This window comes from Hibiscus syriacus, unplaced genomic scaffold, assembly GCF_006381635.1.
Source record: "Hibiscus syriacus cultivar Baekdansim isolate YM2019G1 unplaced genomic scaffold, ASM638163v2 tig00002237_pilon, whole genome shotgun sequence".
Lineage (NCBI taxonomy): Eukaryota > Viridiplantae > Streptophyta > Magnoliopsida > Malvales > Malvaceae > Hibiscus > Hibiscus syriacus.
In genome coordinates this window covers 11,429,590-11,440,139 of record NW_024061918.1, presented here as the reverse complement: position 1 = coordinate 11,440,139, position 10,550 = coordinate 11,429,590, and positions in this window count along the sequence as shown.

The window sequence follows — 10,550 nt, the reverse complement described above, 5'->3', positions numbered from 1 at the left end:
TGACGTCTATAACCTGTATTGACATAAGTATATGGGTCATAGGTGTTACAATTATTGGTATCAAATCTACATGTTTAGCCGTTTCTTGACGTGGTTTGGGTTTAAATTTAGTTAATATTGTATACATGCCACTAAGTTGTCAAAATATCACTGATAGTTGTATATATGTTATGATGCTTATTATTGAGTAAAGTTACTCCTTACTAATGTTAGGTGATTAATTTTGATCGTGTTCAGATGTCAGATCATCAGTAATCAAGCAGGACAGTCAAGCGTGTTACTCCGACACAAAGTGAGAGTAATGAGGATAACCAAAATCCACCTAATACTTAACCTAATATGGAGTCACCTAATCCGAATCAGTATAATATGCATGTGCAAGATTGAGGACTGTTTTCCTAGGCATTGGATAATATCATCAATCGTTAAACCATGTGTTAGTTCTGAAAGAGCTAAGAAAAATGAGGGCTCCTGAATTTTGAGGCGATTCAGACGTTGATCTGTTGGCCGCCGATTACTGGTTCAATGATGTTAAGAACATATTGAACAAAATTCCTTATGATGATCAGGGAAAGCTAGAAGAGGTTGTGTCTCTATTGATAGAACAAGCTAGTGTGTGGTGGAATACAGTCACCTTACGAGTTCCTCCTAAACAGATCACGTGGAACTTCTTCCTGACTGAATTCAAGGAGAAATATATTGGGGACGTGTTCATCAATGAAATGATACAACAATTTATGAATATGAAGTAGTCTGGCATAACATTATATGACTATGAATGTAATTTCCACATATTGAATCGATTTGCATCAGAGTTTCTTCTAAGAGAGAAAGACAGAATTGATAGGTTTTTTTCTAGATTGGATCCTCAGTAAAAAATAATTTTGGTGTCTTACCATTTTATTTCTTTTAAAGAAATGGTAAAAAAAAGTTAAAGCCATGGAAAAATTGATTTTGAAGATTTAGAAGCGAAGAAGGCTCAGTCAAGCAAAAGGTTTGGGAACTCCTTCTCTGCACCATTTTCCAAACACAACTAGAGTTAACAGCAACAAAGTTCTCATCCTCAACATCTACATGCAAAAAGGGATTTTCTGGAGAGAAATCAAAGCCGACCTATACAACTTCAGCATGTACCCAAGGTTCGGGATTTCATCATACTATAAAATGTAAGTTCTGTGGAAAGAAACATCATGGTTAGTGTTGGTTCGCTGATGGAAAATGCTACAACTGTGGGCAAGCTGGTCATTATAAAAGGCATTGTCCAGAGCTATATCCAGACCAGTCGGTAGCAGGACCCCAAAAGGGAATAGGTGGCAAAATAGGCAAACTAGATATATATGAGGTTGTATCCAATCGTGAAGGCAAGACTAATGCTTGATTTTATCATATCAAGACTGATGATGATTGAGATGCTCCAAAAGTTATTGAATGTACCTTTTATATTTTTGATGAACCTATTTTTGTGTTGATAGTTCTTGGTTCTACTTACTCTTATATTAGAGTAAGGTTGGTTAGAGATTGTTGATCTATGTTTTGATAGGGGAATCTCTTTAGAACCTATTTATAGTGATATTGTGGCAATCAATCCATTGTTCCATAGTGTGAGCATTAGTCAGATATGTAAGAATTGTCTGATAAAGATACAAGAGGTAGAATTTCCTGCAAATCTGTTGGAGTTATCTTTTGTGGAGTTTGGAATAGTCTTAGGCATGGATTGGTTATCTTCCTACTATGGTTGGGTATATTGTCATTTAAAGAGATTGTTTTTAAAGAATGAAAAAGGTTCTGAGATAATATTTGTTGGAGAAAGGGTAAATCCCTTATCCATTGATTTCAGCCTTTACTGCTAAGAAATTGATGTCACAAGGATGTCAAGCAATTTTAGTGAATATGGTGGATAAAAGAGCTGCTGAATTTAAGTTGGAAGTCATTCCAACAGTTCAAGAGTATCCAGAGGTTTTTCCAGATGAGTTATATGGATTACCTATAGATAAAGAGGTGGAGTTTGGTATTAACGTATTTCCATGTGTAGTTCCTATTTCGATGGCTCAATATCGAAATACCCCCAACAAAATTAAGGTAATTAAAGACTCAATTACAAGAGCTACTATATCGAGGACTCATTAGACATAGTGTTTCACCTTGGGAAGCACCGATGTTGTTTGTGAAAAACAAAGATTGATCCATCCGATTATGTATAGATTATCGACAGTTAAACAAACTTACTATCAATAACAAGTATCATCTTCCAAGGATTGATGATTTGTTTGATCAGTTTGAAGAAGCAATTGTTTTATCTAAGATTGATCTTAGATCGGGATATCACCAGTTAAAGATTAAAGAGGAAGATATTTCAAAGATAACTTTCAAAACACGATAAGGGCACTACGAGTTCGTGGTGATACTGTTTGGTATAACCAATGCTACAATAACATTCATGAATTTGTGAACCGAGTATTTCAGCCTTACTTGGATTAGTTTGTGTTGGTATTTAGTGATAACATTCTAGTGTACTCAAAGACAAAGAAAGAGCATGATGCCCATATTCGTACTGTGTTCAAGATCCTTAAGGAGAAAAAGTTATATGTCAAGCTATCAAAGTATGAATTTTGGCTATTAGAAGTTGATTTTCTTGGTCATGTGGTCTCTGTAGAAGGCATAAGGGTTGGTCCTAAGAAAGTTCAGGTGATAGTGGAGTGGAAACCCCCAAAGAATATGACAGAGGTTCGAAGCTTCTTGGGACTCGTTGGTTATTGTCAAATGTTCATGAAGAACTGTTCGATGATTTATTCTCCATTGACCAAGCTCTTGAGAAAAGATGTTTTATTTATTTGGACAGAGAAGTGCCAAGAATGTTTTGAAACTCTAAATAATATTTTAACATAAGCACCAGTGCTGGTACAACTGAAATCTGGTAAAGAGTATGTGGTATATAGCGATGCATCTCATAATGGTTTAGGATGTGTACTTACGCAAGAAGGTAAGGTTGTAGCTTATGCTTCCCGACAACTAAAGACGCACGAGAGAAATTATCCCACACATGATCTTGAGTTGGCAGTAGTCGTATTTTCTCTAAAGATTTGACATCATTATTTGTACGATGAGTGGTGCTACATATACACAGATCATAAAAGCTTAAAGTACTTGTAGACTCAGAAAGAGCTAAACTTGAGATGGAGAATATGGATAAAAATTTTAAAGGACTATGATTTGGTCATTGACTAGCATTCAGGGAAGGCTAATGTTGTATCTTATGCACTTAGCTGAAAGACTTTCGCAGCTTTGTCAACTTTAGAAGCACGTTTATCTTTAAAGGAAAATGGAACACCATTGGCTGAGTTAAGGATTAAGTCGATTCTTCTAGATCGGATAAAAGAGCTACAAAATAAAGGAGAAAGATGCTTGGAAAAGATTGCACAAGTGGAAAAAGGTGATACTAAAGACTTTGAAGTCAAGTCTGATGGATGTTTGTATTATCGAGGAAGAATATGCATTCCACATAATAATAAGTTGAAGATAGATATTATTTCTGAGTCACATTATAATCCGCTGACTATGCACGTAAGTGGGAACAATATGTATCAGGATTTAAAGAGTTAGTATTAGTGGACGGGTATGAAAACATCCATCATTGAGGTTGTTGCTACATGTCTGATGTGTCAACAAGTAAAATTTGAACATCAAGTGCATTCGAGATTATTGCAACCGATTTCAATTCCAAAGTGGAAATGGGAAAGATTCACTATAGATTTTGTTACAGGGTAACCTTTGACACCAAATAAGAAGGATTCTATTTGGGTGATAGTTGACCAGTTAACTAAATCGGCATAATTCATTCCACTGTGAATGGACTATTCATTAGATAAGTATGAAGAGTTGTATATAAAAGAGATAGTTCGTCTACATGGAGTTCCAGTATCGATCATATTGAATCAGGATCCAAGGTTCACATCATGATTTTTGAATTCTTTACATAAAGCTTTGGGTACTCGATTGAATTTTAATACGACCTTTCATCCAAATACGGATGGTCAGTTAAAGTGAATTATCCAGATAGTAGAGGATATGCTGAGGGCATGTGTGATTGAGTTCAAGGGAACTTGGGAAAAATATTTGCCTCTAGTAGAATTTTTCTACAACAACAGTTATCAATCAACTATCAAGATTGCTTCGTATGAAGCTTTGTATGGGACAGAGTATTGAAAACCATTAAATTGGTTCGAGTTAAAATATCAGGATCTTGTTGGCCCTGATTTATTGAAAGAGGTCGAGGATAAAGTGAGGAAAATTCAAGATAATCTCAAGATAGCATCTGATCGGTAAAAGTCTTATGCAGACTTGAAGGGAAAAGATATTGATTTCCATGAAGGTGATAATTTTTTTCTTAAAGTATCACCTTGGAAAAAGATATTGTGTTACGGGCTCAAAGGAAAATTAAGTCCAAAATTCATTGGACCTAATGAGATCTTAAAGAGAGTCGGACCGGTGGCTTACCAGTTAGCATTACCTCCAGAGTTGGACAAAGTTCACAATGTTTTTCATGTGTCGATGCTTAGACAGTATCGAATGGATCATTCACATGTCATTGCACCGGAGGAAATTGAGATCCGACCAGATTTTACTTATGAAGAAGAACCAATACATATTTTGGCTCAAGAAATCAAAGAACTGCATAACAAGACGATTCCTCTAGTTAAAATGCTTTGGCAAAATTATAAATTCGAGGAAGCTACTTGGGAAATAGAGGAGGACATGAGGAAGCAATATCCACACCTCTTCACATCAGGTACATCTTAAAATTCGAGGACAAGTTTTCTTAAGGGGGAGAGTTGTAATACCCCAAAATTTTAGTTAATGACCAAAACAAAAAATTTTGAAAGTTATATTATCAAAGTATAAAATTGGAAAAAATTAGGGACCAAATTTATGTTAGTGACTAATATGTATATTTTTAAAGTTTGGTAGCTAAAGTATAAACTTTGTAAAAGTTTCAAGACCAAAGTGTAATTTTGAAAAGTTATATATTTTAGCCCTAAATGAATTGTTTGGCCTCAAACAAGAATTTTCGTGGTAATCAGATTTTCAGTACGAGATTTCTATTAAAAGTTATAAAGTGATAATGTTCAATATAATATTCATTTAATCGGATCGAATAAAAATTTCACGAAAATTTGAAGGATGTTAGATAATGGTTGATATATTATTTTTCATATTTTAGATCAGAGAAATTTAGCACAAATCAGTGTACTTTTTCAGATTTGGCTGAACAGTGGAGTTATAGTGACTAAAATGGAATTTTTGAAAATTGCATAGCCAAAGTAGAAAGTCAAAGCCAAGTTGATTCATCTTTTACTATCGAATATTTTAATAGAAAAAATACAATGGCATTCAATAATTATCAAGTTTCATTAATGGTATTTTTGGGATTTCTCATTAATTGAATTTTAAATTCAATTATATTATAAGGTAGCCATGTGTTAAGGATTATATTACTAGAATAATCAATAAATTAAACAAATTTTAAGCTATTTTCTTCACCTAGGTCGAACCACCATTGCTCTCCAAGATAAGATTTTATTTTTTGATTTTTGAAGATACATACTTGATTCTTGGATTAAGTTATTAGATAGAGAATTAATCTACATGAAATCATTTATCATTTGGTATAAGTATTACATGATGAACAAGCTTATGTGTTGAGATTGAAAATTAGGGTTTATGTAGGGTTTGTTGAGTTTAAGGAATTTATAAAGGACTTTTATGTTTTTGATGTTGGAGATTAATTTTTGAAGCATGTATGATGATTAAAATTATTTATACATGCTTATATTAGGTTTGGTCGCTTTAAGGATTATGAAACATTGATGGAACTTGATGCAATTTGATGTTGTGATGGTTAGAATAGCATGAATTTAATGTAAGGCATGTGAATTCATTCTTGAAATTGAATAAAAACCTTATCCTAAAGTACTAAGTATGTTCGACCATGAAGGGGAAATTAGGGGAAAATATTGAAAATTTTCTATGGTCTTGAATTGATATTATAAGTATTCTATGTGATTTGGAGATCAGTTTGGATCAACTTGGAAGCTTGAGTTAGTAAAAGAGCTAATATACAAGTTTTGAGAATTATAGGACATTATTGCTAGAATGTGAAATTTGGGGTGTTCAATGTTAATTTTTTAATATTGAAATGTTGGAATTTTAAATTAGAAAGTTGAGTGGAAGCAAATTTCAAATTTGGTAAAGTTTAAGGATCGAATTTGAAAGGTCTCAATATTATAGGGACTTGATTTCAAGTTTATTAAATGTTAAAGTATCATTTGGGCAAAATATTATAATGCTGGAAATTTTATGTATATACTGAATTTTTTAGTTAAAATATTGAGTTGGGATTGAATTGCATGTTTACCAAATTGGGTGGTTGAATTTAATAAGTCTAAGAAAGTGTATGATGAAATTGCAATGTTTTGAATTTTAAAGTATTGATTTGAGCATTTCATTAAGGTGCTGGAAATTTGATGTGATTGATGTGAGATGTGAAATGATCATAATAGTGAAGGGCTATTATGAATTTAATGGAAAAGTTTAGGTGAATTCGAGAAATAATTCATAACTAGTGGCTTGATCATGTAATTGGAAAAAGTTGAAGGGTTGATAAAGGGAATAAATATTTATAGAATTAAATGAGTATCTTTGAGAAGTTTGAATTTATGATGGGAGTATAATTTAATTGTATCGAATAAGTATCGATTTTCATTTTTATAGACTTTTATAATTTTAAGTTTAGATTATGTTAGTTTGATACTAACATATAGTTTGAATATGTTATTTTATTATGTTATGTTGTCAGACTATGATAAATTTAGCGACCCAAATGACCCGAAAGAAAAGAATAAAGCACATGATTAGGAGTATCGCCTATAAGGTTTGGTATTGAGGCAAATGTGAGTGCAGTTTATTTATTTATTTTTTTGACCGAGAAAGACTTGTGATAAGTCAATCTCATATTATTATGGATTATAAATTTAAATTATGGATTATATCCATATTATATTCAACAAGTTTTATGGATGATTTAGGGTATGAACTGCCCATGTACAATTTTTCTGATGATGAATTTTAGGTATTTATGATTTTAAGACGTTGATTAATAAATGACTATATTATGGCTTATAAGCCCACTATATGTTGCATTGAGAGTTGCAGGTATATTTGGCATGCCATTAAGTTGAGTACTTTTAAGTTAGTTATGATATATTCGTGTAGATTATGATCCGCACCGTTGGTGCACATGTTATGATTGCACTTGGAGTGCTTTATATGATCAGTTATGATTGGCATCGTGATGTTCCTACTGTGCACCTTGTGTTCTACTCACGTACCTTGTATTCTCTTAAATATGCTTTGGGCTATGAAAATGAAATGCGAAAGTTATTAGTTATTAACATGTTAAGTCAGCAAGAAATACAATATGTTAATGTTATATGATAGTATATATTATGTTTTTATAAGAATATGGAATAAGTTGATTTTTTAGGTTACGATGTAGTATGACTTTAATAAGTCGGTTTGAATATTTAATGTTTTATTAAATTCATTTTTAATGTTTTAAGTATTTATGATATTTTTAAATTTTTATCTCACCTTAGCTTACCACTGCCTCACTAATATATACTTAGCACGTGATGATTTTCATGCGTAGGTTCTGATAGAGATATAGAGGAGCAGTGAGGAGCCTCCCAAGCATCTTTTTGGAGATCGTATATATTAACAGTATCAATAAGACATCTTTGATATTACTTTTGACTAGTAGTGGTATGTATGTTTATTTTATCAGTTTAATTTTAAATGGTTTATAATTGTAAAACTAAAACTATTTTATTTTAACTAAAATTAGATATATTTGTACTTTACGAATGAATAACTTATTTATGTTAATTACATTTTGAATGGTTTAAAGAAACATCATTAAACTTCCTAATCGATGCTTGAAAATTGTTTCATTTTTAATGTGTTGAGTTAATCGATCGACAAAATAGCCAAGAGGGGGTGAATTGGCAATACAAAATTTGGTGGAAGCTTTTGCAGAAAATATAAAATAATTGCACAACGATTTAGAGTGGTTCGACTTTCTCAACCAAAGTCTACATCCACTACCTTAGCTATCCACACTAAGGATTTTCCACAATTCACTCATTTGTCTTTCTTTTGAGGACAAAGAGTAACCATACAAATCCCTCAAGAATTATACCCAAAATTCTTGAGAACACCCTCTCCCAAAGAGAACAATACAAATTTCACAAACTTACAGAAAAACCTAACAAGGCAAGATGTTTGCACAATTCTAGAACAAAGAAAGAATACTTAATAATAATACAATTGAGCACAATAAGTGTTCTTGAAAGCAAGAATGAATATTGAATGAAATAGGCTTGAAAATGCTCAAACTTGGGGTTTGATTCTTTTTCTTTGATTATCTCTCAATTCTTCTTAATTGTTGTTGATCAATGACTCCTAAGCTTTTTTAAATACACCGTGAATCACTTCTGAACGGTGGGGATCATTTGTGAAGTCAATAGAGCCGTTATTGTGTAATTATCATTTAAAAATCTGGTGGGAGCGTGGGGTGCATCGATGCATAGCCAAGGTGCATCGGTACACTATGTATAAAATTCAAATATTTCGACCGTTATAAGTCTTAGTGCATCGGTACACTAATTATATTCGATGTTTCAAAAGACCCAGGAGTGCATCGATGTATGGTCTGTGCATCGATACACAAAATGCATTCGATGTTTCAAAATATTCAAGAGTGCATCGATGCATGGCTTTTGCATCGGTACACAAAATGAATTCGAAATGGGTGTGCATCAATGCATCATGTAGTGCATCGGTACATCACTTTGTAAATTTGATTTTTGGCTCAATTTTGGTTCAAAATACTTTGTAAAATTGCTTCAAAAATATTTTAAGTTTTATTCACAATTTTACACTTTAGTAAGGATTGAAAATGATCTTTGAAAAACTTGGAGTAATATTTGTGATATTCGAATAATTGAATCGAATATATTTTAAAAATGATTATAAAATCTTAAAGTTCAATAACACTTAATTTGTTATATTGAAACATCAAAATGTTTTCAACAATCTCCCCCTTTTTGATATAACAAAACATTTGAGTAATTTTAAAATTTTCTTTAAAAATTATTTTTTATTTTTGAAATCAATTTTGTAAATTACTCCCCCTTACTATATTTTCTCCCTTTTAGTTAAATCAAAAAGACTCTATAAACGTTTTTAAACAAGATTTTGGAAAACTTAGCCAATTGATATTTAGAAAATTAAAGCTTAAGATGCTAAGATCACAATCAAGATAAAGGTTAGCCATTAGTTTCATAAATCAATATTCATAAGCAATGTGTAATGGTAATTGGTCATATTTATGTAAAATGTAAATGATGCAAAACTAATAAACATTAAGCTCAAATTGAAAATTCAAACCAAACAAAAAATATATAAGCATTTAAGTTTAATTATCCACATCATCAAATTCAAACATAACAATCCAAAAACATATCAATCCAACAACATCAAATGTTTTAACAATAATATCCAAAGCATAAATCCTAAGTTCAATCCAAGCAAAAACAAAGCAAGGCAAGGTGTAATCCATAGGAGGATCGGGAGAAGGAGGATAACGTGCTCGTATCTTGAGTGTGAACGCATCTAAATGATCGTTCATATCCCGTTGTTAAGCCCCCATAGCAGATAGATGGGACCCTATAGATGCAAACCTTAGATCAAATGTCTCCAAAAATGATCGAAAGTATGGAGGCATTTGATCCTCTTGCTGCGCTGATGTGTCATCGAGAACTTCATCGTCAATATCTTGCATGAGTTGTTGAAGTTCAGGATCATCATCAGCTGCCAGTGTCGGAGGAGGTGGAGCTCATGAAGAGCTTGCTCCCGGTGTTTGCTCAGTGGATCGAACCCATTAGCCAGTTTCTTTATCCTTTTTCCATCCCAATTTCTTTAAGGAAGTGATATTGAGTTGGTTCTGAAGAGGAATGGGAATATCAAGACTATCCCTAAGATCGAGTTTGATAAAAAAAATTACTGAGAAGATAGCCGTAAACTAAGGTTTTTGTATTCTTAGATGGGGAAATGTTTACGGTATCTATCAACTCACTAAAAATGATATGTGGTAGATTTATTTTCTTGTTATGTTGGATACAATGTATCCACCATAAATCTATGACCCTAAGAGAGGAGTACCTACCTCTGGATGGTCTAAACCACCAAGAGATCATCAAATGAATGAATCACTCGGGATGAGTCCGTAAGGTACTTACACTACCCTTGGATTTATAGGGTGATGCCACAGTCTCCTTTTCATTATATAAACCTATGTTATCTAGTCCAAAATGGGAAACGAATGTGTCGTAGTTAATATAAATGAAGTGTCCTAGAAGATAGGATCGAATTCCTATGGTTTCAGTTCGATGCTCGTTTTGGACACATACCACAATTGAATAGAAGATGCGGAC